Source organism: Cydia pomonella, chromosome 3 (genome assembly GCF_033807575.1).
Source record: "Cydia pomonella isolate Wapato2018A chromosome 3, ilCydPomo1, whole genome shotgun sequence".
Lineage (NCBI taxonomy): Eukaryota > Metazoa > Arthropoda > Insecta > Lepidoptera > Tortricidae > Cydia > Cydia pomonella.
In genome coordinates, this window is record NC_084705.1 from 30,625,535 (window position 1) to 30,645,355 (window position 19,821).

Below are 19,821 nucleotides of genomic sequence, written 5' to 3' on the forward strand. Positions count from 1 at the left end.
TGTATATTATACAAAAAGTAAAATATTATCCTTTATATATTTGAAGTCTGTGCTAAGCCAACTAGTAACAATACCGGTCAAAAATAATCAGCTATGTATATAAATCACATCAAAACTGTAGTAATAGGTATTATACAGTAACAGTATGTAACTCTACAAAATTAGGCATTAAAACATTCGGGTGGTCCTTTTAAGAAACTTACTTCGTTCGTTTCTTAAACCCACACTTGTGTTTTAATGCCTTTCATTATGTGGCAGTCACATAATCTACTATGAAATCACTAAATAATGGGTACCTAATGCGAGAATTTAAAGTGTTAAAAGAGTAAAAAACCGGCCAAGTGCGAGCCGAACTCGCGCACGAAGGGTTCCGTACCATTATCTATAAAAACGTCAAACAAATCACGTTTATTGTATGGGAGCCCCCTTAAATATTTATTTTATTCTGTTTTTTAGTATTAATTGTTATAGCGGCAACAGAAATACATCATCTGTGAAAATTTCAACTGTCTAACTATCACGGTTCACAGAAGGACAGCCAGACAGAAAAACGAGTTATAGTAAAAAGGTCCCGTTTTACCCTTTGGTTACGAACCCTAAAATAGCTTGGAAATTTAACCAGGATATTAGTATAAAAGGAGTATTTTCAATATAAAATTGACTAGCTCACATACCTAACAATTTACAAATTATTATTTTGCATTATTCTAAGTACCACAACTTAATTCCAAACCTTACCTACTTTATATCACATTATATTATACAATATTGAACATTCTTCGGTATTCTAGCAAAGGGAAGTAACAAGAAAAATATCTCAAACGATAATAATTATACCCGTGGGGATCGACGGAGAGCTAATTAAAATCCCCATATTCTTTTATGTTGTTTTATTAAAACGAAACCCTTATTAAATACGTTACAAGGAATTCCCGAACATACCTATTAAGTAATGCAAAAACAATACGTTTTCATTATTATATTTTTAACCTACTAACAATAGGCGGGGTAATGTTTTTTCTAACCTATATTGGTTTGTAACAACGCTTCAAAAGTATATACCAGTCTGTAACAGCTTAACAAAAAGTAATGGTTCTATGTCTAGAACAATTAAAACTGTAAAAGATATACTTTTGAACGTAAATTTTAGAGATTTATTCATATTTTGGAAAAGTTATTCGGAATATCAGATACTTTTGGCGCGTTGTTTCACCCGCTACTATTGATGCTGACTGTACTGTAAATTTGATACCCGTGTTGTATAATAAGGTGATATTAGGATGGTAACTTTTTTTTAATGATACAGCAGGCAAATAACCAGACGGATCACCTGATAGTAAGCGATTACCGCCGCCCATGGACTCCTGCAACACCAGAGGGGTTGTAAGTGCGTTGCCGACGTTTAACATGGGAGTACGCTCTTTCTTGAAGGTTTGATGGTCGTATCAGTCCGGAAATACCGCAGGCGACAGTTCATTACACAGTTTAGCTGTGCGAGACAGAAAGTTTCTGGAGAAACTTACAGTTGAGGACTGCCAGACATCTATGTGGTGAGAATGGAAATGTTGTCGCGTAGGGCGATGGCAAAAAGAAGCGGCAGGGCATTAATCCGAACAATTCCTCGGAGCACTCCCCGTTGTACATCTCTACGCAGCGCCAAGGAGTCAAGCCAAAGCCAGTCGAGAATTCGAGTCGCTCTTCGTTGGATACGGTCCAGAGGGAAAAGCTTATAATTATGTATGTAAGTTTATTTGTATTAAGACAAGTATATGTGTAAGTTTATCAATATATAGTTTATATTCATATATAATGTCGGTTACAAATTAATTTACTTTAAAAGACACTGCACCTACTTAATCTTTCTGGTTTATCCCATTGGTTGACTGGTACTGCGGTGCTCCTGCATATAGATAGGAACAGTATTCAATGGCTGTAGGCGGTGGACCGGTGTGAAATACTGTCTCGATCTGTTGAGCACACAGAGCTTTTTTTAGGCTAATTTAGCCTTACCCTTTAAATGGCCGTGGAACTGGACTTCACTTGAGATGCTATTCCAGCTGCATAACTGTTGCGGAATTACTGCTGCACTTTGAACGTTTGAATGTAAAAGTAAAGCCCCTAGCACACGGAGCGTAAGCGTAAGCGTATCAAAAAACGTAACGAGTACGAGACGCGTAGAGTTGTGAGCACCAAACTTCGCGTAAGCGTCGCGTGAGCGCAATCATTTTTTTTATTTTTTATTTATATTTTTTAAAGTTAAATCTCATTAGTAGTAATCATGGCGTTGCTGGCGTCAGATATCTTCGGCGAAATTATCGACGATCTTACTTTCTCGTCAAAAGAAATAGATTTTTTTATTGTTTGATTATGCCAAAAGTTTTTTTTTTTACGCCTCTGTTACGCCTTCAAACCTTCAAGAAAAGAGCGTCCTCTCATCTTAAAGGCCGGCAACGCACTAACAACCCCTCTAGTGTTGCAGGTGTCCATGGGTTTATTCGCTTACCATCAGGTGATCCGTCTGCTCGTTTGCCTCCTGTATCATAAACAAAAACGCTACGCCTGTCGTAATGACGACAGAAATCTCATACGCTAAGTTGTTCGTGCTCCTAGCGCTCTCGTTCTACGCTCGTATTACGATGCAAGCGTCTCTTACGCTTACACTCCATGTGCTGAGGGCCTAAGTCATTCATTTTATCAAGGAAATTGACAGTTACAGCACCCGCTTCAACGCAGCAGCAGTAACACCACAACAGTACTTACCACGACTGCCTTAGCACTTTCAAAGTAAGTTACGTACACGCTAGGGATATGTCAAATTGTCAATGCGACTGGTGGTAGCCGTGCAGGTATTACCTATTTAATGTGAAATACATGAACATTTATAACAGTTTTTCTTAGAACCGAAAACATAATTTAATCATTTATTTCGGATAACAAGACCCATACATTACTTATTTCACAATATAATAATAAAAACAGAAACATTTAAAAATTAATAATTAAAAAAAAAAAAGACATTAAGTAATTAATTTAAAGCATTGTCAAATCATAACATCACTAATAAGAATAAATTAAAAATGAAATAAAATTAAAATGTCAGGTTTTAAAATAATAATTAAGTTAAAAATATTAATTTAATACACGTGATGATAATAATGTCGTGAATTAAAATGCAATAATTTAATTTAATTTAATTTAATTTATAATGAATGAATATCAAATTTATAATAAAACTAGCGACCTGCCCCAAATTTGCACGGTTTAACCAATTCACACAAAACCTTTACAATTTATGCACTTAAATTTTCCTCAAAAATCAATCATCATCATCATTAATCTGTTCGGCGGTTTTTGAGTGTATCACGAACATAGAGACAGACAGATGTGACGGGAGACTTTGTTTTATATCGTGTGTTGATGTAACCTAAAATTAAAACTAAAAAAAAAAACTAAAACCTAACCCTAAAAAATAACATGCGTGACTTCGCCCAATATGTTTATATTTAACATAACATGTACATTCCAGGCGATATTAAAATATCACTTTATAAAAATATCTATCCTCGAGCCTCTGCGAGCTTTACTTTTATGTTTATTAAACGAAATAAATAAAAATCCACAATGTAATAAAAAAGGCTTCGTCATAAGACTTCTTCTTAAAAATCTCATTAAGTTTTCAACTATTCCAGTCTATAAAATCTCAGTCCTGGCACCGAGCCAAGATGGTTAAAAAAATAAGACGGATTCCAAAAATGAATTAAGTCAAGCCATCTAGAGCTGAAACAATATTTTTACTTTGCAACATCTTCCACCTCCTGCTGTGATAGTACTGCAATACGGTATTGCATTTCTTGGTGAAATTAGATTTTTGGATCTTCTCATTCCGTTACCGATATACTATGTCTATGATGAATGGTAGCGGAATGGAAATACAAATCTTAGGTTTTTTTTCTCCTACTTAGATCGAAAGAGCTTGTGATTTTCAGTAGAAATAATGTACAAAAATCCAAATAACAAAATAATTGTGTAGTATATACAACTTTAAATAAAATGGCGTATATTAATAGGGTAAAGATTTAATATTTCGTGTTATTTACTGGAAATTATTTATAAGAATTATTGAATTGAGGATAACTTTGCGGAAAGCAGGCCGATGTCGTTGCTAGGAACTGTTGAGAGCAGTTAGAGTATAATCAATTATCTAATTACAAATTGCCCTTTGATCTATGCCGATTTTATAAACACGTTATATTATAAGTTGAATTGTTGAGTTGTTGTTGTCCAGGTTGAAGACTGGCGAGAAACTGCACAGAACCAGGATCAGTGGCGAGCAGTCGTGTTAGAGACCAACACTTTGGGTCGCTGCGCCAGAGGAGTAAGTAAGTAAGCTTTTTTTTGCTTTTTTTGCTTTTTTTTGCAATTTTTTTTTATTTTTTTTTTTGTTTTGTTTTGTTAAGATAGCCAAAACAAAACACTTTAATTACATTTTAACATAAGTACAAAATGTAAGCGCGTAGTATAAGCAAGTTGTGTTTGCCTATAATTGGGTGAATACTCCGGTATGATTTTTGTGGTTATTATTTAAGTCCAATTGGATTTGTATTACACCTGTTGGCAAACCTTAATAAATAATAAAGTAATATTATAAGTTATAATGTGCCGTAATAGTCGGTAGTGCCCCTGATTATTAAACAGAAGGTCCCGCGTTCGAATCCCAATCCCATTAGGGCATTCATTTTTGTGTTTATCATTTGTTACTGTGTTATGTATGTTTTCTATGTATTTAAGGATATATTTATCTATATAAGTATGTAAATCGTCGCTTAGTCCCCATAGTACAAGCTTTGCCTCGTATAGGTATATCTATGGAAGATCGTCTATGATATAATTCATAACTTTTTTTGGTTTGTAGGTTGTTTTCATCTCTATATCACTGCTATTTTAGGAACTCTTCGCTCTGTTTAATAAGAGTCTTCATTTACCTAAATTGTAAATAATTAACCATTTATATCTAAATATAGAACTATATATATAGGTACAAAATAAATCCCAAGTGAGTTTCAATTTATCTTTGTACTAATAGGCCACTATATACGCTTTTTTATATACCACAACATTTGTATACAATTTCTATGATTACTACTTAAGCACTCATTTCAATAATTTAGATGCAACATTGACGCCTCTCAGTGGGAAGGTTTGGCGGCACATCGTCCTGAGTGGTGCAGGCTGGTGCAAGGCAATGTGCGCGATTTCGAGGAGCAACGTAAAGCTGACCTCGACGCTAAACGCGACGAGCTGAAAACGCGCCAGCCTGCGTTCATTCACTACCACTACATAGCTGGTGTCCTCACGTGACCTCAATGTGCGCGGGGGTTCACCTCGAAGATCGGCTACGTCAGCCATCTTCGGGCGCATGAGCGCCGAGCTAACTAGGAGTCGAAGTGGTCGCCATGGTCGAAATCGGCCGGAAAAGATCATCATCAATAATATGTATATATGTTAATTAACACTTTATTGTGCATAAGACGAAGAAGAAGTTTGAAATTACAATAATAACAAAACAAACGCAATTTACAGATGCGAAATTATCCGACAATAAAAATACATCTAACACATTATTTGCATATAATACATAAAAATATGTTGGTACCCGAAAAATTTGTCATTTACATTTCCTGTCATATATTATGTAACATAGTAATGCTCTCGATGTGTTATAATTAAAATAAAAGTACGAATCCATAATTCTTCACACCTAATTTTAGTCTCTATTACCAACGTAAAACGATTGAAAATCCAGCGAAAAAGGTCCAGCATTTTACCTTCAAGTTACCGGCACTTAGTGCAAATCATTTCATAACAAAACATTTACCGAAACAAGAAAAAGAGTCTATAAATAAAATATCATCGTGTTTTCCTTCAAGTGACATTTTCGGAGCGTTCGAGAGGTTCGAAAACAAAAGCAATTCGTTCCCCTCGCACGGCGACGGGAAAGCAGAAAAAACTGGATGTGTAGCAAGCCCTAAATCATTTTCGCGCATGTTGAATATTAATAATGTGGACTACATCGGGAAAAGAGGGGAGCGGTATGTGGCTGTATATCGGTGGGTTATCTACAGAGCTAGGATATATTTCTACCTAAGTTCATTTTAAATATCATGTCATCATTCATTGTCATGTCATTTATGGGGAACAGTGTGCGCTTTTATACTAAGTTTCTACCTAATTTAAAGAAAGTTTCAATGAATAAATTAAAGTCAATTGTGTAACGACAGCTTTTACAAAAAGCTTATTATACTGTCAAGGAATTCTTAGAAGATCAGGATGCATTTCTGTTAAAATAGTCCTAAGATGACATGTAAGAGTGCTAGCTTAATCCTATTTACAGAATCAATATTTTGATTTCGATTGATTTGGTTCGTTCTCAATAACTCGAGAGTAATATCACTTTTCAACTTTCAAAAAGTAATTCAGGTGAAAAATCAGTGCAATTTTTAAGCTATTGCATAGCTTCTATCGCGGGCCTTGAGCGCGGGGACCGAATCCAGAAATTCCGTAACGAAAAAACCTCACGCTCCCCACTTCGTCTAACGTCGTTTCAGTTCGGCAGTCTTCGACACGGCGTTGTGTGCGTGCGATTAGACGTATTGTACTACTCAGAGACTTGTCATACGCTTCGCTTGACAGACAGATGAAGTGTGCGAAAGGGAAGCCATCACGTATATGAACAAGCCACGAGTGTGAAAGAGGCAGACTACATATGAGAAAACGTAACCATTTTTTGAATTCGAAGGCGGCCGAGGCGGCCAAAATCATATTGCCGTATTTTTTAACGTTAAAAATATACGAGAATCAAAATCAAAAATAAATATTAAGTAAGTCATTTAGTGAAGATGGTGTCATGTTGTGTGCCGGATTGTTGTGTTTCAGGGCCAAAAAACCCAGGGAAATACTCATTTCACAGGTAATTATGATAATCGTAGCGAAATTTTCGTAACGATATTATATCAAATTAACAGCATAAAAAGTGTAAAAAGCCAATTTATACAGTTCATTATAAGTTTTTCTTCAATTGTGTGTTAATATTTCATGATATTAGTCAATAATTTAGAATATTTTGTGTAAAAACCTAAACTGTTACTTTACGCTAGGGCTTGACAAAATGTTCATATGACTGTATCGATAACTTGTCGGTATATTAGTAGGTATGGAATTAGTTGTTCACAAGACATCATTAAGATATTAACCTTTATAACCGACGTAAAATAATAACGATTGTTATAATACCTTTTTTGAAGATGCACATGTTCAGCGATAAATTTAAACTTCACTTTCCAACACATTACTTACATTTTAACCACTTTTCCACGGCTTTGCCGCTAACACAAGGAAACACAAGACAGCGTATACACACCCAACCCAACTTGTCAGGCGGAAAAGGCGCGAATTTCAAATTTTCTTTGGTAAGTCAACTATTTGCGCCTACTGTTAACACTTAGCATGTGTTTGTGTTAACGACATTGCACATGTTACACCACTCACACCCGCATACGACAGAAACCTGCTTTATCAACGCGAGTCACCTGCTTTACCGACAGCGCCGGGTTCCATAATGCTTGATCGGACTACGTTAGTAATTTAGTCAAGTAAAAACGAAAAAACGTAAAAAGAGCGTACCTGGGTCGCCTAGCAGGACGTCCTATCGGACGCCCTAGGTATCGCTGGAGCGACATGGTGGAGGCGGATCTGCGCGAGCTTCGAGTCGACAATTGGCGAGAGGTCGCACAGGACCGAGAAAAGTGGCGCTGTCTTGTGTCGGAGGCCAAGTCTCATTTTGGGTCGCTGAGCCAACGGAGTAAGTAGTAAGTAAGTAAACGTCCCAGAACACCAAACCAGGTGAGAAAAATAAAAAATCGCAATGAGTGGCGATACGATTTTAAGTCGACACGAGTTTCGAATTAACTATTCGCAAATGTATTACAATACATATGGCCCTTAAAATGTTCGATATAGTTACGTAATGTGCTAATTATCGCACTAGTGCGGTAAAGTAGCTCCATATGTACTGTAAAATAAGTAACAATATATATTTGACCATTGTGACACATGTGTACCTATATATTTGACCATTTTGATGCTGACTGAAACGACTGTAACTGTAGCCTCGGTTATCACTATCAGTATTGTTATTTACTATGCGTCCGCTGTAAAAGAAAATTAAAGGTACTAAAGGCGCTAATAAGGTCTAATAGTAGTAATAATACTCATACCTATTACATTTTTTATAAAAACAAACACATTTGAAAAAGTAGTCGATAAAGCAGTTAAACATCGATAGATTATTAATATGTTGTAACATGACATCACTATTTTTGTTCGCACATAGACAATTTACGCACACACTTGCATTTCATTTTTGGTCACACTTTTGAAGTTTGACAGTCGTTCTATACTATCCTATTTCTATGGTACTACTCTACGAAACTCGCACGAATCGAGACGAGCTGCTCCGAAATCGGACAAATACATAAGCAGCTGTTTATAGTAATCTGTATGTATCATTGATGTACGTAATAGGGGTAGATGAGGTACCAGGCGGTCGATCGTGAGCCACAAAATATAGGTTCCGGGACCTATATTGAATTAGTCGTATGGGTGACGCTGAAGTGTCAACATTGTCATCAAATTCGATAAAATATTGCCAAAGAATGCCGTGTTGCGCCTTTTTCCAGTGCTTCAATAGCTCCAAGCACAAAAACAAAGCTCACGGTATCACTTTTCATTCGTAAGTACTATTATAACATTTGAAAACATATTTTTTCTAAATAAAATTAAAAATTTCCTTGTTATTGAGTGAGCGCGACAGCTAAATAATGCATTACCCATGTGAGAAACACGTTTATCCGAGTATCAAGTAGGCATGCCCGCTTCATGCAGTGCATGCATGCCCGAGTCAGCAATTTTTTTTATAAATAATGCAACTTTTTAAATCATGTGCTCCTATTCCTTGAAACTATAGAATGTAACCGGTTTTTATTTTAATATAAGGTCACTGTGGGCAAGACCGTCTACAAGGCAAGTCCGTCAACACATTATAACTTTTGAATTAGAAAGCGTTTGCCGCTTTGGCGTCGAGTTTATAAGTCAGTTTTTCGTGCTAGTTCCCTCACTCTAAAACAGATGGCGCTGTGACAACGAACTTCAGAGCAATCCGCGTAAACAAGTCATTACGTGTATGGAACTCGAAGTGATAGTGCGACAGTCTCTGCAAATAAAATTGTTAAAAATAGTTTGTGCCAAGATTTTGCACCAGAAATTGACTACGTAAGTAATATAAGACCCGGCAATCTTTATTATGTGTTTAAATTATCAGATATTGGCTTAGTTTTGTAATTATACGTTCCATCATTCATCACATTAAAATTTTGCTAAGTTGGAAAGTCCGTCTACTATGCACCAGGCAAGTCCGTCATATGCCGATCAGATATCAGCTATCAGATTATCAGATATTGGCATAGTTTTGTAATTATACGTTCCATCATTCATCACATTAAAATTTTGCTAAGTTGGAAAGTCCGTCTACTATGCACCAGGCAAGTCCGTCATATGCCGAATCTCCTTGAATCAGAGGTTACCAACTGTTAAATGGCTTCAATATTATTTATTACGATTTTATAAGGTTACTACAGATATGCATCTTTACAACATTGCGCATGATGTTTGTGTTTTGTGTTTATTAACAATTTTAATCTCGAAACTACTAAAAAAATATGTTCTTCATCCTCAGCACTATGTAACCGAAAATACAAATAAGAAAATACCTATTAAGTAAATAAATAAATAAATATTGGCCGCAAACTAAGCATAGCTTAGCTTTTACTATTGGTGCTAGGCGACGACATATACAAACTTATATAGATAAATACATAAAAAACAAACATGACTGGAGGAACAAATATCTGTGTAGATTATACAAGCAAATGCCCCTACCGGGATTCGAACCCATGATCATCGCCTTCATATGTTATATTATTATACCTATGACACATATTATTACCCTTTTTACTCCTCTTGAATTTTATAATACGGTTGTAGTCATATTTTCTTGACAGTTTTGAAGATTAAAATCATTGCAGCCATATCAGTCCGTACGTATTTTTTATTTCGGAACATTTATTGTACTTATTGTGGTTTAGGCGTTTTGCGTACAGCGTGTCGTGATCACGGTGTAGGCAAAACGCCTAAACCACAATAAGTCCCACAGTCACCTTACGAATAACCGGTTGTTAACCAAAAATCCAGTTTTTCTGATAGTATTGTTAAAACAATATCTTGCATTAACTTGAAACCCAAATATCGGGAATAGTCCATCAAAAATTACTAAATAGTACTTGTACAACAATAGGAAAACTATGGACAACATTTTTAACGAGAGCTCGGATTTACAATTTTAATATGCGAGTTATAGTGTAGTTTTAAGATGTATTTATGTATGTTGAAAACTGTGTAAAAAATATTTAGAACAGATATTAGATCAATCAAATTTAACCTTTTATCATAAACAAAAGAAATAAATAATAATCATCTCTATTTGTCAAGTAAAATGTATGATGACTGGTCTGGCCTAGTGGGCAGTGACCCTGCCTATAAAGCCGATGGTCCCGTCCCGGGTTCAAAGTTCTAATGATGGAATCCATGAAGAATTGAGGGAACACTTAAAATCTTATAGGTACACATATAGTGATTTTTGTATTGTTTGTCTACAAATTAAGCATTTTCATCCAAAAACTGGCAATTAGTGTAGTGGAACTGCTGATGATAAACAGAACGAAACTCCCTAACTACGTATTTACCGTTTGAGTATTTGTATTAATTTGTCCTCTTTGTAGAGCAACTAAGGTGATGAAAATGAAAACGATGAAAATCAGAACGAATACTTTAAATTGAACATTCTAATGTAAGGGCACGCTGCCGTCTCAAATCGAGAAAAGTGGGACATTGCTAATTTCGCCTTCGATAGGGAATGATTTAAAAAAATATAACTTCAAAATCAGTATTAACGTTAAAAAAATGAAAACTATAATGTTTAGAGAAAAAACTTTCAATTATTTCTATTTTAAAACGAGCTGCAGCTGTGGAAATGCCTAGCGATTGAATTGTGAAAATTAAAAATGATGCTCGGTTTCGTTTTTTATGAAAATTTTTTTTCTCCATACATTATAATTTTCCTTTTTATACCGCCCTCTCCGCATATTTTTTTTAATTGTATAGATAAACTATCGGTTTTACATATAAAATACATACAGTTTTACATATTTTATTTAATGTGTTAGCGAAAAAAAATTGTTTTCCATTAAATAAATAAAGTGCCTATTTATTTTAATTTCGTATATTTTTTATAAATATTTGTTTCCTGACGCTACCTAATAAAGACCGCCGTTGAAGGCGCTTATTCCCATGACTTACAACTTGTCCAATATAAGTGAATCCGTATACGTATCGTAACTATGAATAAACAAGGTTCACACTTTTATATTGGTTATCTTGAGTCGTGCGCTCGGTGAACGATTGGAATATATAAATACCAGGAGTAACTACGAATTACCAGTGTTTACATTATCTCTTGTCAAGCGTACTTGTCTTTTCCGAAAAACCATCAGAAGTGAAACCTCGAGATCCCTATCAACTGAGATCATATCGTTATACTGGTTTACTGGTGGTTGGTTATGGTGGTATTAATATCAAAGAAAAGGAAATACTGCATAAATAAAATAAATAAATAATTATAATTGCATAAGTTGATACAAAATGCTATGCAATAGCTTTACCGCGGCAGTCCCCGAGTGCCACACGTCTTTTTTTTGTAAAAAGTTCTTGTAGACATTCACAAAACAACAAAGAAAATCATAATTCGAATCGATGCGCATATTCTGATACATTAAAATAAAGCTTCCAAGCATTCTTGTCCAATTTGATTTGATATAATCATGTAGTCGTTCCCGGACTTTCTTGCGTGCGTATCGCCGAATAGTTTCGAGTGATTTCAGAATAGCGAACACTCAAAGAACACAAATGATTTATCGTGTTTGCCTGTGCTTGTCTCTGGCTGATATCGAGATTTCTTCCTCAAAACATAGATATAGAATTGTATTTGCCTGTATAGACTCGGAATTGTGTCGAAGACAACAATGGTGTGAATGTTTTGGCAGAACATAAAGCGTGATATTGTTATTTTGCGTCTAATGATTATGTATTGTGGTGAGTGATAGAAGGGATTTGTTTGTGTTATTTGAAGTCATTTTTTTTGTTTACGGCAACGAAGTATTCCATACCATAGATAAGACACTGTGGGACTTGTTTACAACTGTAGTGAGTGAGTAAGTTATTTTGTTGAACAGCGATTTCTATTTCAAGTTGTACCCCCCTACTATCGTGTTAGAACTAGATTCCATTCAACACGGAACAATCGATGATAGAAAACCCCAATCGAAACTTAAGGAATAATTTATAGAAATATTCTCGTAATTTTGTAAAGCATCTGTCATCCTGTACATTTCTACTTTTCATTTGCTATATTAGAATCTCACCTTGCTAAGGCCTCCAGACCTATTGACTTGGACAAATTAAGTATCTCAAACTATTTATTATACTTCTTTTTCAACCTAGCGTTTTCCTGGCCTAGCAGACCCTACCGCTTTTCCACTCAATCTTCTCCACTGCCCGGTCTTCGGTTTCCTCAGGTGTGAGATTGTTCTCTTCAATTTCCGCTATCACGACGTCCAGGTAGTGCTTTTTAAGCCTATCGCGGCCGCGTCATCTCGGGCCTTGGACAGTAAGGTCGAAAACCGATTTATTGTTTGTACTATTTACTATTTATCGTATGGCGGTTACACACTGGTAAAAAAAATAGTACAGTAAGTATTCAAAATCTACAATTATACAGATATAAACTGGCATTCTTCGTTAGGTTTTTGAAATCTTCAGCAGGTCCGTTGTATTTGGTGATGGGGCACTCGAACACCATGTGGTGTATACTCAGTTCCGGATCTCCACACTCGCACGCCGTCGATTCGCTCCATCCCCACTTGTGCCAAAGGTACTATTTATTATAAACTTTCATGCTCTCGTTGCTCAATCTACAGTTAATGCAATCTAAAATTAACCTACCTAACATAACTTCAACACTCAGTCTTAAGCACATTTCTATCCCCCAGCGGCACTTGCAACCTTAGGTAAGATAGAATCGGACCTCGAGAGCCCTAACTCAATTGACTAGTTTACTGCCGTGGCGGGCTCATTCACAAGTTAGTGCTCAGAAGAAATAAGATTGAGCTAGATAAATACTAGCTTTAAATTGCGGTTTACTCTTGAGATGCACCAAACAACTTTATGCGTGAGAAAACTCTTTTTTGTACAGTCGACGTCACCAACATCTTTACAAGCCAACATGCCAATAATATATTTACACGCCTCTATGACATTGACTTTAAGGTCGCGTTGACATATATTTGAAATGTTGGGTTGTAAAGATATCTGTGTACTCGACTGTACTTTGTATAATGTTTTATATTTTTTTATCTCTCTTAATTTTATCATATTGGGAAACAATTTTTTTTTCGGAATTCCGCCACCTTTAGACCTCATATTTTTAACTTAAAAATTGTATTTAATATTATTGTCTTCGATTTCCGCGATAGTTACGAATGAAATAAAATTATTTATCTCAAACTTGCAATGAAATGTTGAAATGACTTCAAATTAGGTCCGGAAATACTATTAGGCATCCCGTGCGATGAGTGAATATGATAATTTAAAGGAATTTCATACAGCCTTACATACCTAGGCCTGTGAAGCAACTTTCTTTTGTTTGTAAGAACGTAAATTGTGACACATCATTCAATCATCAAATAGTAGTAGATTTGTAATTCGTTTTATAAAACAAATTGCCTACATTTTATTGTTTCTGAAGTGTTAAGTTTGACTGTGAATGTGTTCTTTCATTATGTGATAAACGAAACGTTGCATTTATACTCGGGTGAAGTCAAACAACAAACACACACATAGCAAAGTCTGAAGTCTGGGAGCATGTCATGGGCAAAGCCAATCACTCAATAAAGTTTGGTAAACCTCTGTTTTTCGCTAAGGAGAAGCGATATATTCCCAAAATGTTGCATGCAGCCATTGTGTGATGAAATATACAAAAATGAAATCTGTTTCTATATGTATTTTAAGTACCAATTGTGTACAGGTATGGTAAGTTTCTTAAATATTACAAGCTAGTAGCTATTATTGTTGCGGTAGCTGTGGTTACATTGCAGCGGTTCGTCGGTGATGAAGTTTCTATATAGAGTAAAACCTTGTTAATTGGGACCTGTTGGGCAATTTTCTAATTCATTAATTTCCCGCCAACGTAGCATTGTATTGTATCGGCTTGATCATGCAATAGACGTCATTGACAAAGTGACCTACATGCAACGCGATGACGGCAGCAGTTTTTTCAATAATGTTTGATTTATTGTCGCTAGAGCGCTGGTAGCCTATCGGTAAGAGCGTGAACTTTCAATCCGCAGGTTGTGGGTCCAAAATACGGTCCGTATCAATGATTTTTATATTTACCTGTTGCTTTACGGGGGAGGAAAATAAATAAATTAAATAAAGTCCCAATTCTTGGGATTCGTTGCTAAGCAAGCGGACCTCAGGCTCCTGTGGGCCGTGGAAAAACAACGTGAGAAAGATGGTGATGTTGTCGATGTGGCTTTTGTTTTCCCTTCCTTATTCTATATAAATAGAAAAAAAATCCATAACTCAAGAATTTTCCTTAGGTACTCATAACACAAAAACCAGCGGACGGGTCGCATTTTTATCGCCTCTTACCATGCCTGTCATATTCTAAGTACGAAAGTGACAGTCATAGTGACGGATGATAAAAATGCAACCATGCTGCTACCGCATAACACTAGACTAATCTTGATAGTATATACCATCAAGGTTTAAAAAGTTTATCGAGTTTACCTGGCTCATTATGTCAATATGTCTCTTTTTTATAAATGTTCCATTATCTAGGTCTCACTGCCACCTCGATACCCCTTAAGGCACAAGTGTGCAACTTCAGTACCACAATTATCCAACAAAGTGCGAACTCTAAGGAACCTCAAAATACACGTTATTTATTTCCCCCAAACTTTGCCGTCCGCATTGAAACGTATACAGTTTGGCTTCTTGGGAACTTGTTTAGCACAATGAGATAGCAAATAGATGAAATTGTTTACGTTTTGCCAATAGTTTTCATTGTGTTAAAATAGAAGAAGAAAATATATTTATTCAGTATATAACCAAGCATCATTTATTGAATAAAATTCAATTTTGAAAGCTAGGAGGCCGATTATAATTTAACTATTTGTTAGTGCTGATTTAACCGCTTGCACTGCAACTTATGCGCACCAATAAGTATCTACGAGCGAAATGCTTAATGACAAGACTCTATGACGCGCGCGGGGGCCAAATTATGTAAAGTTTGCTGTTCACAAAAGGTGGCAAATTTTGGAAATACAACTGAAAGTAAAAAGCGTCCTCTCTACGAACACGACTTAAAAACCGAATAGATCTGATTATAGCTAAAATAGGCATGGCAGTTGGATTGAACAGCTCGCTTGCTGAGATAAAATTCATCCGATGGCTACGCTTGCTTCTCCATAAACAACTTGAAAAAGGAAAGAAACTAATAAACACTATCCATTTAAATAATTAGAGTACGGACGAACATTGAGTTTAAGCGAATGCTACTCTTAATAAAGTACCTACCTATTAAAGTAACGCAAAAAATAAATGAAAATAGCGTTTTCAGTAGTTTCAACTAAGTTTAATAAATTGATTAAATAAAAAACATGATTTTTAATATAGGAGGCAAAGTAGTTCGAACTCCAAACAGCCTCGACAGGAATGGCTGCCTTTCATCCCTTGGTTAATAATCTACTATTATAAAACGCTTACATTTAAGACTGATTTTAGCCTCTAGAGAGTAAGACCCAAATACTTCTAAAAATGTTATATAACTTGACACATTTTCATTGCTCCAAAGTATATTTGTTCCAGTGAACTAGCCCGGAGCAAATCTAGTATAAGTTGAAGCGACGTCATGTCAGAAAAACTTTTAATTAACACAATTGTACCTGACTTGCTTGTTAACGAGCTTGAGTGTCTGGCTGAACATTTCTGAATATCAATGTAGGTTGAAGAATAATCTTTTGAAATTATTACCCCTTTGATAAAGTTTTCTATTAAAAACTGAAATAGATATCATACTGCAAAGAAAAAGTGACCAAGCCTACCGGTGGTCGAGGCGGGAATTGAACCCGCGTCTTCAGCTTAAGCGGCTAATGTTCTGGCCACTAGACCACCCGGCCACGGCGGTACCCGTCCCAAATTCTCTGGTGTATGCTATTTTCATTGTGTACACACAATAAAAAATCATGGAGAAAGAAAAATATTTAGAAGTGGATAATGGTTTTCTCTTTTTGTATGGATCACATGTTATACCTACTTCCCTCTTGAGCCATAATGTTAGTTACTAATACTAACCGTTAGACATATTATGTCTGACGACAGTTTAAATTTTTTAATGATTTCATAAAGTTGCCGGTTAACTGTTGATTTTGATCAGGATTCGTAACATTTTATTTTTTAGTGCATTTTGAGCATTAATGTGTGAGAATTCATAGCATAATTACACCCTGGAATTAAGCAATTAAATGCTAACTGTAATTGAAACCTCAAAACACGATTAACAGAAAATCAGTTCCGTTTCACGCCATGAGTCTGCGCTGCACACAACACATGGTGGTTATTTTGATTAGTGCCCGAGCAATCGCCTCAGCTTTGAATTACTTACTTTTTGTTCTTTGAAAATATTCAATGACCCACTTATATTGTAATTTATTGTTATTCTAAATTTAACATACGTAAATGCAATTAAGTAAAATTAAATAATTTACTAAAACGACAAATAAAATTAACACTAAAAGTAAACTTACCTATACTTCCAATCACAAAAAGACACCCCATCCAGCAAGTCCGCCTGCGCTACGGCAATGGCTGGATAAATAATAATAAATCACTTTCTATATAATGCATGACATTGGCATGATATAAATATTTTATAAATGATTGAGACATATCTTGTAAATTTAAATTATGTACTTACCAACCTGAAATAATATTGCTTTTACCAATAAACGTCTGGTTCTGATTCAAACCCAACTTAGGGTCTGACGTCGATAGTGAGTAGCCACATTAATGCTGACAGTCGAAAAAAAAACTATGGTTGAGTTTTTTGGCGGTAGAGTGTCGATAGCGGGCGGTCGTTTATTAAATTTTAATTTCGTTTTTTGTGAGATTTCATAAGAAATATAGATTAAATTATAGTAATTATAGTTGCTAATCCATTTTAAAGTGTAAGGCGTAGCGGAGTATTCACTTTGAATCTGTAGCTCTGGTAAGAATTCGCGTTCCGAAATTTTTGTTTATTGTTAACATAAATCGACATGACACTGGCAAATTAAAAGCCATATAAAAATAATAATAATAATAATGCTGACAGTCGGATGGCAGCTGCAGCTGCATTTCTGTTGCGACCTCAGTGTTGCAGCCGGCCTTGATGCGGACGCTGATAGTATTCCATCGTCAGATCAAAACCAAATTAAAATGGGACTACCTTGGATGTTACTCCTTTAAAAAAAAAACTCAAATCTTACCACGTACTCGAAATAATCGGTGAACATGTATTGATATAGCAATAATCGAATGCAGAGCCTTCTCCTTCTTGGAACTGAACAGTTAAAAACCGGCGTCGGACTCGCACAGGAAGGGTTACGTACTATTATCTATAAAAATGGTCACCCATCCAAGTACTGAACCTGCCCGACGTTGCTTAACTTCGGATCTTCGATTGGATGAGAACCTCGAGATTAGAGAGAAATATTTATTTTATTCTGTTTTTGGTATTTGTTGTTATAGCGGCATCAGAAATACATAATCTGTAGAAATTTCAACTGGCTAACTATCACGGTTCATGAGATACAGCCTGGTGACAGACGGACGGGCGGACGGACGGACAGCGGAGTCTCAGTAATACAGTAGTCAGACAGATATTCAAACTCGCCGCAAAGATAGGAATCGTCGCGCTATCCGCGCCACCACCAGACCACCTCCTTCTGCATCTGACCCTTAATCCAACCACCTAGCGAGAGTCTCTCAAGATATTGGTCGAGACTCGAGACTTTTCGCTATCAGACCGTTCGCTGAAACGGCTATCGGGACAAATCGTCGAATCGACATCCCATATGGGGGTTATCTCGTGAGCCAAGTCCAGGTACATACTGGACTTGTCCTTCTCGGCTTTCACGAAATTATCGTCATGGGGGATGGTCATATCAACGACAACATTTTGAACATTTTTTCTTTGGAAATAGAATTACAAATATTACTTGCGGGTAAACATTACCTAGGGTTTCCAAAAAAAAAAATGTTCGCGTCGATTGTTTTGAAGGCGGTGAGAACAGCTCGGCTGCAGCTGCATTCCGGACGCATGTGCACACAATTATGCAGCCACTTTGCAATCAAAATGGCTTAGAGTTGGAGCTAAGAACGGTTCTAAGAAACAGTCGTAGTAAGGATGAGGACTGAATGAGGGTAATACCGCTTTATGCAGCTTTGTGGGTCTATTTGACTCGTCAACGTACCTTGTATATAGTACATTACTATAGAGGACGGGAAACGAAGGGTTGCAGGCCAAGTAGATATAGACGGCCGCGCGTAGCGAGGTCGGATAGGGATCCACGGCCGGCAATCCCGTTTCTCGCCGAGATTTGTATAGTGCTTTTCTCAAACTTGCAATGAAATAATAAAAAAAAAATAGGATGATGATGATGATGATTGTTATTATTACTTTCGGGTTATTGATAGGGGAACGAAAATTTGATTAGTTTTACCTTACGACGCACGGTTTAGGAGATACTACAGCCCTATAAAAATTTCTGCATGACTGAAGAAAAAAAACGTTATGGGGCTGTATCTCCTAAACCATGCGTCGTAGCGCAAAAATAATGAAATTTTTGTTCCTCTTTAAATCCATGAAATAATATTTAACAAACACAAAAAAGATAAAAAACATAATGACAGAATTTTGCTTATAGGTTTTTTATGGTTGAATGCCAAGACGTGCCATAATTTGACGTTTAAAAACAAAAGCATTCATTCATTTCAAACAAAAGCATTTCATTCAGCCTTACAGGCCTAGGTGTGTAAAGATGAATGAAATTCCTTTACATACTCGTATCATCTTCACTCATCGCACCTGATATGTAGTATTTCCGGACCTAATTTGAAGTAAGTCAAGTCAACATTTCATTACAAGTTTGAGAAAAATCTAATTACTTGTCAAGCAGTACATTCGAAAGGCATCTGCAGCTGCATTAGTTGAATTACTGTAGCGACGTTTGCTGTCATTGTTAATGTCCTTAACAAAATGAGTGACATTCGTTGCCGCATAGCTGGCGCAATTATGACGTTCACTACGTCATTCATTTTACAAGCTTTTATTTATCTTGCATTGTATCTATGTTATAAGGATCAAACCTTGCAAGTTAAATTTGACCTACTTCCCGGTTTCCGAAGAAACTGAAAATTTGCATACTTATGTAAGTTAGGTGACAATGCAATATTATGGTACCATCGAACTTATCTGATGATGGAGACAGGAGATAGCCATAGGAACTCTTTGATAAAACAACGCAACCTGATTGTGTTTAGGGTTTTTAGAAT

The 19,821-nt window shown here is 36.0% G+C and overlaps 1 non-coding gene across 1 annotated transcript; it reads right to left on the reverse strand.

The window, feature by feature from the left end:
* Window positions 1-16,334: 16,334 nt before the first annotated feature.
* Trnak-cuu (transfer RNA lysine (anticodon CUU)) lies at window positions 16,335-16,406 on the reverse strand. Its single transcript has one exon. It is a non-coding gene; the product is annotated as a tRNA-Lys (tRNA).
* Window positions 16,407-19,821: the final 3,415 nt, after the last annotated feature.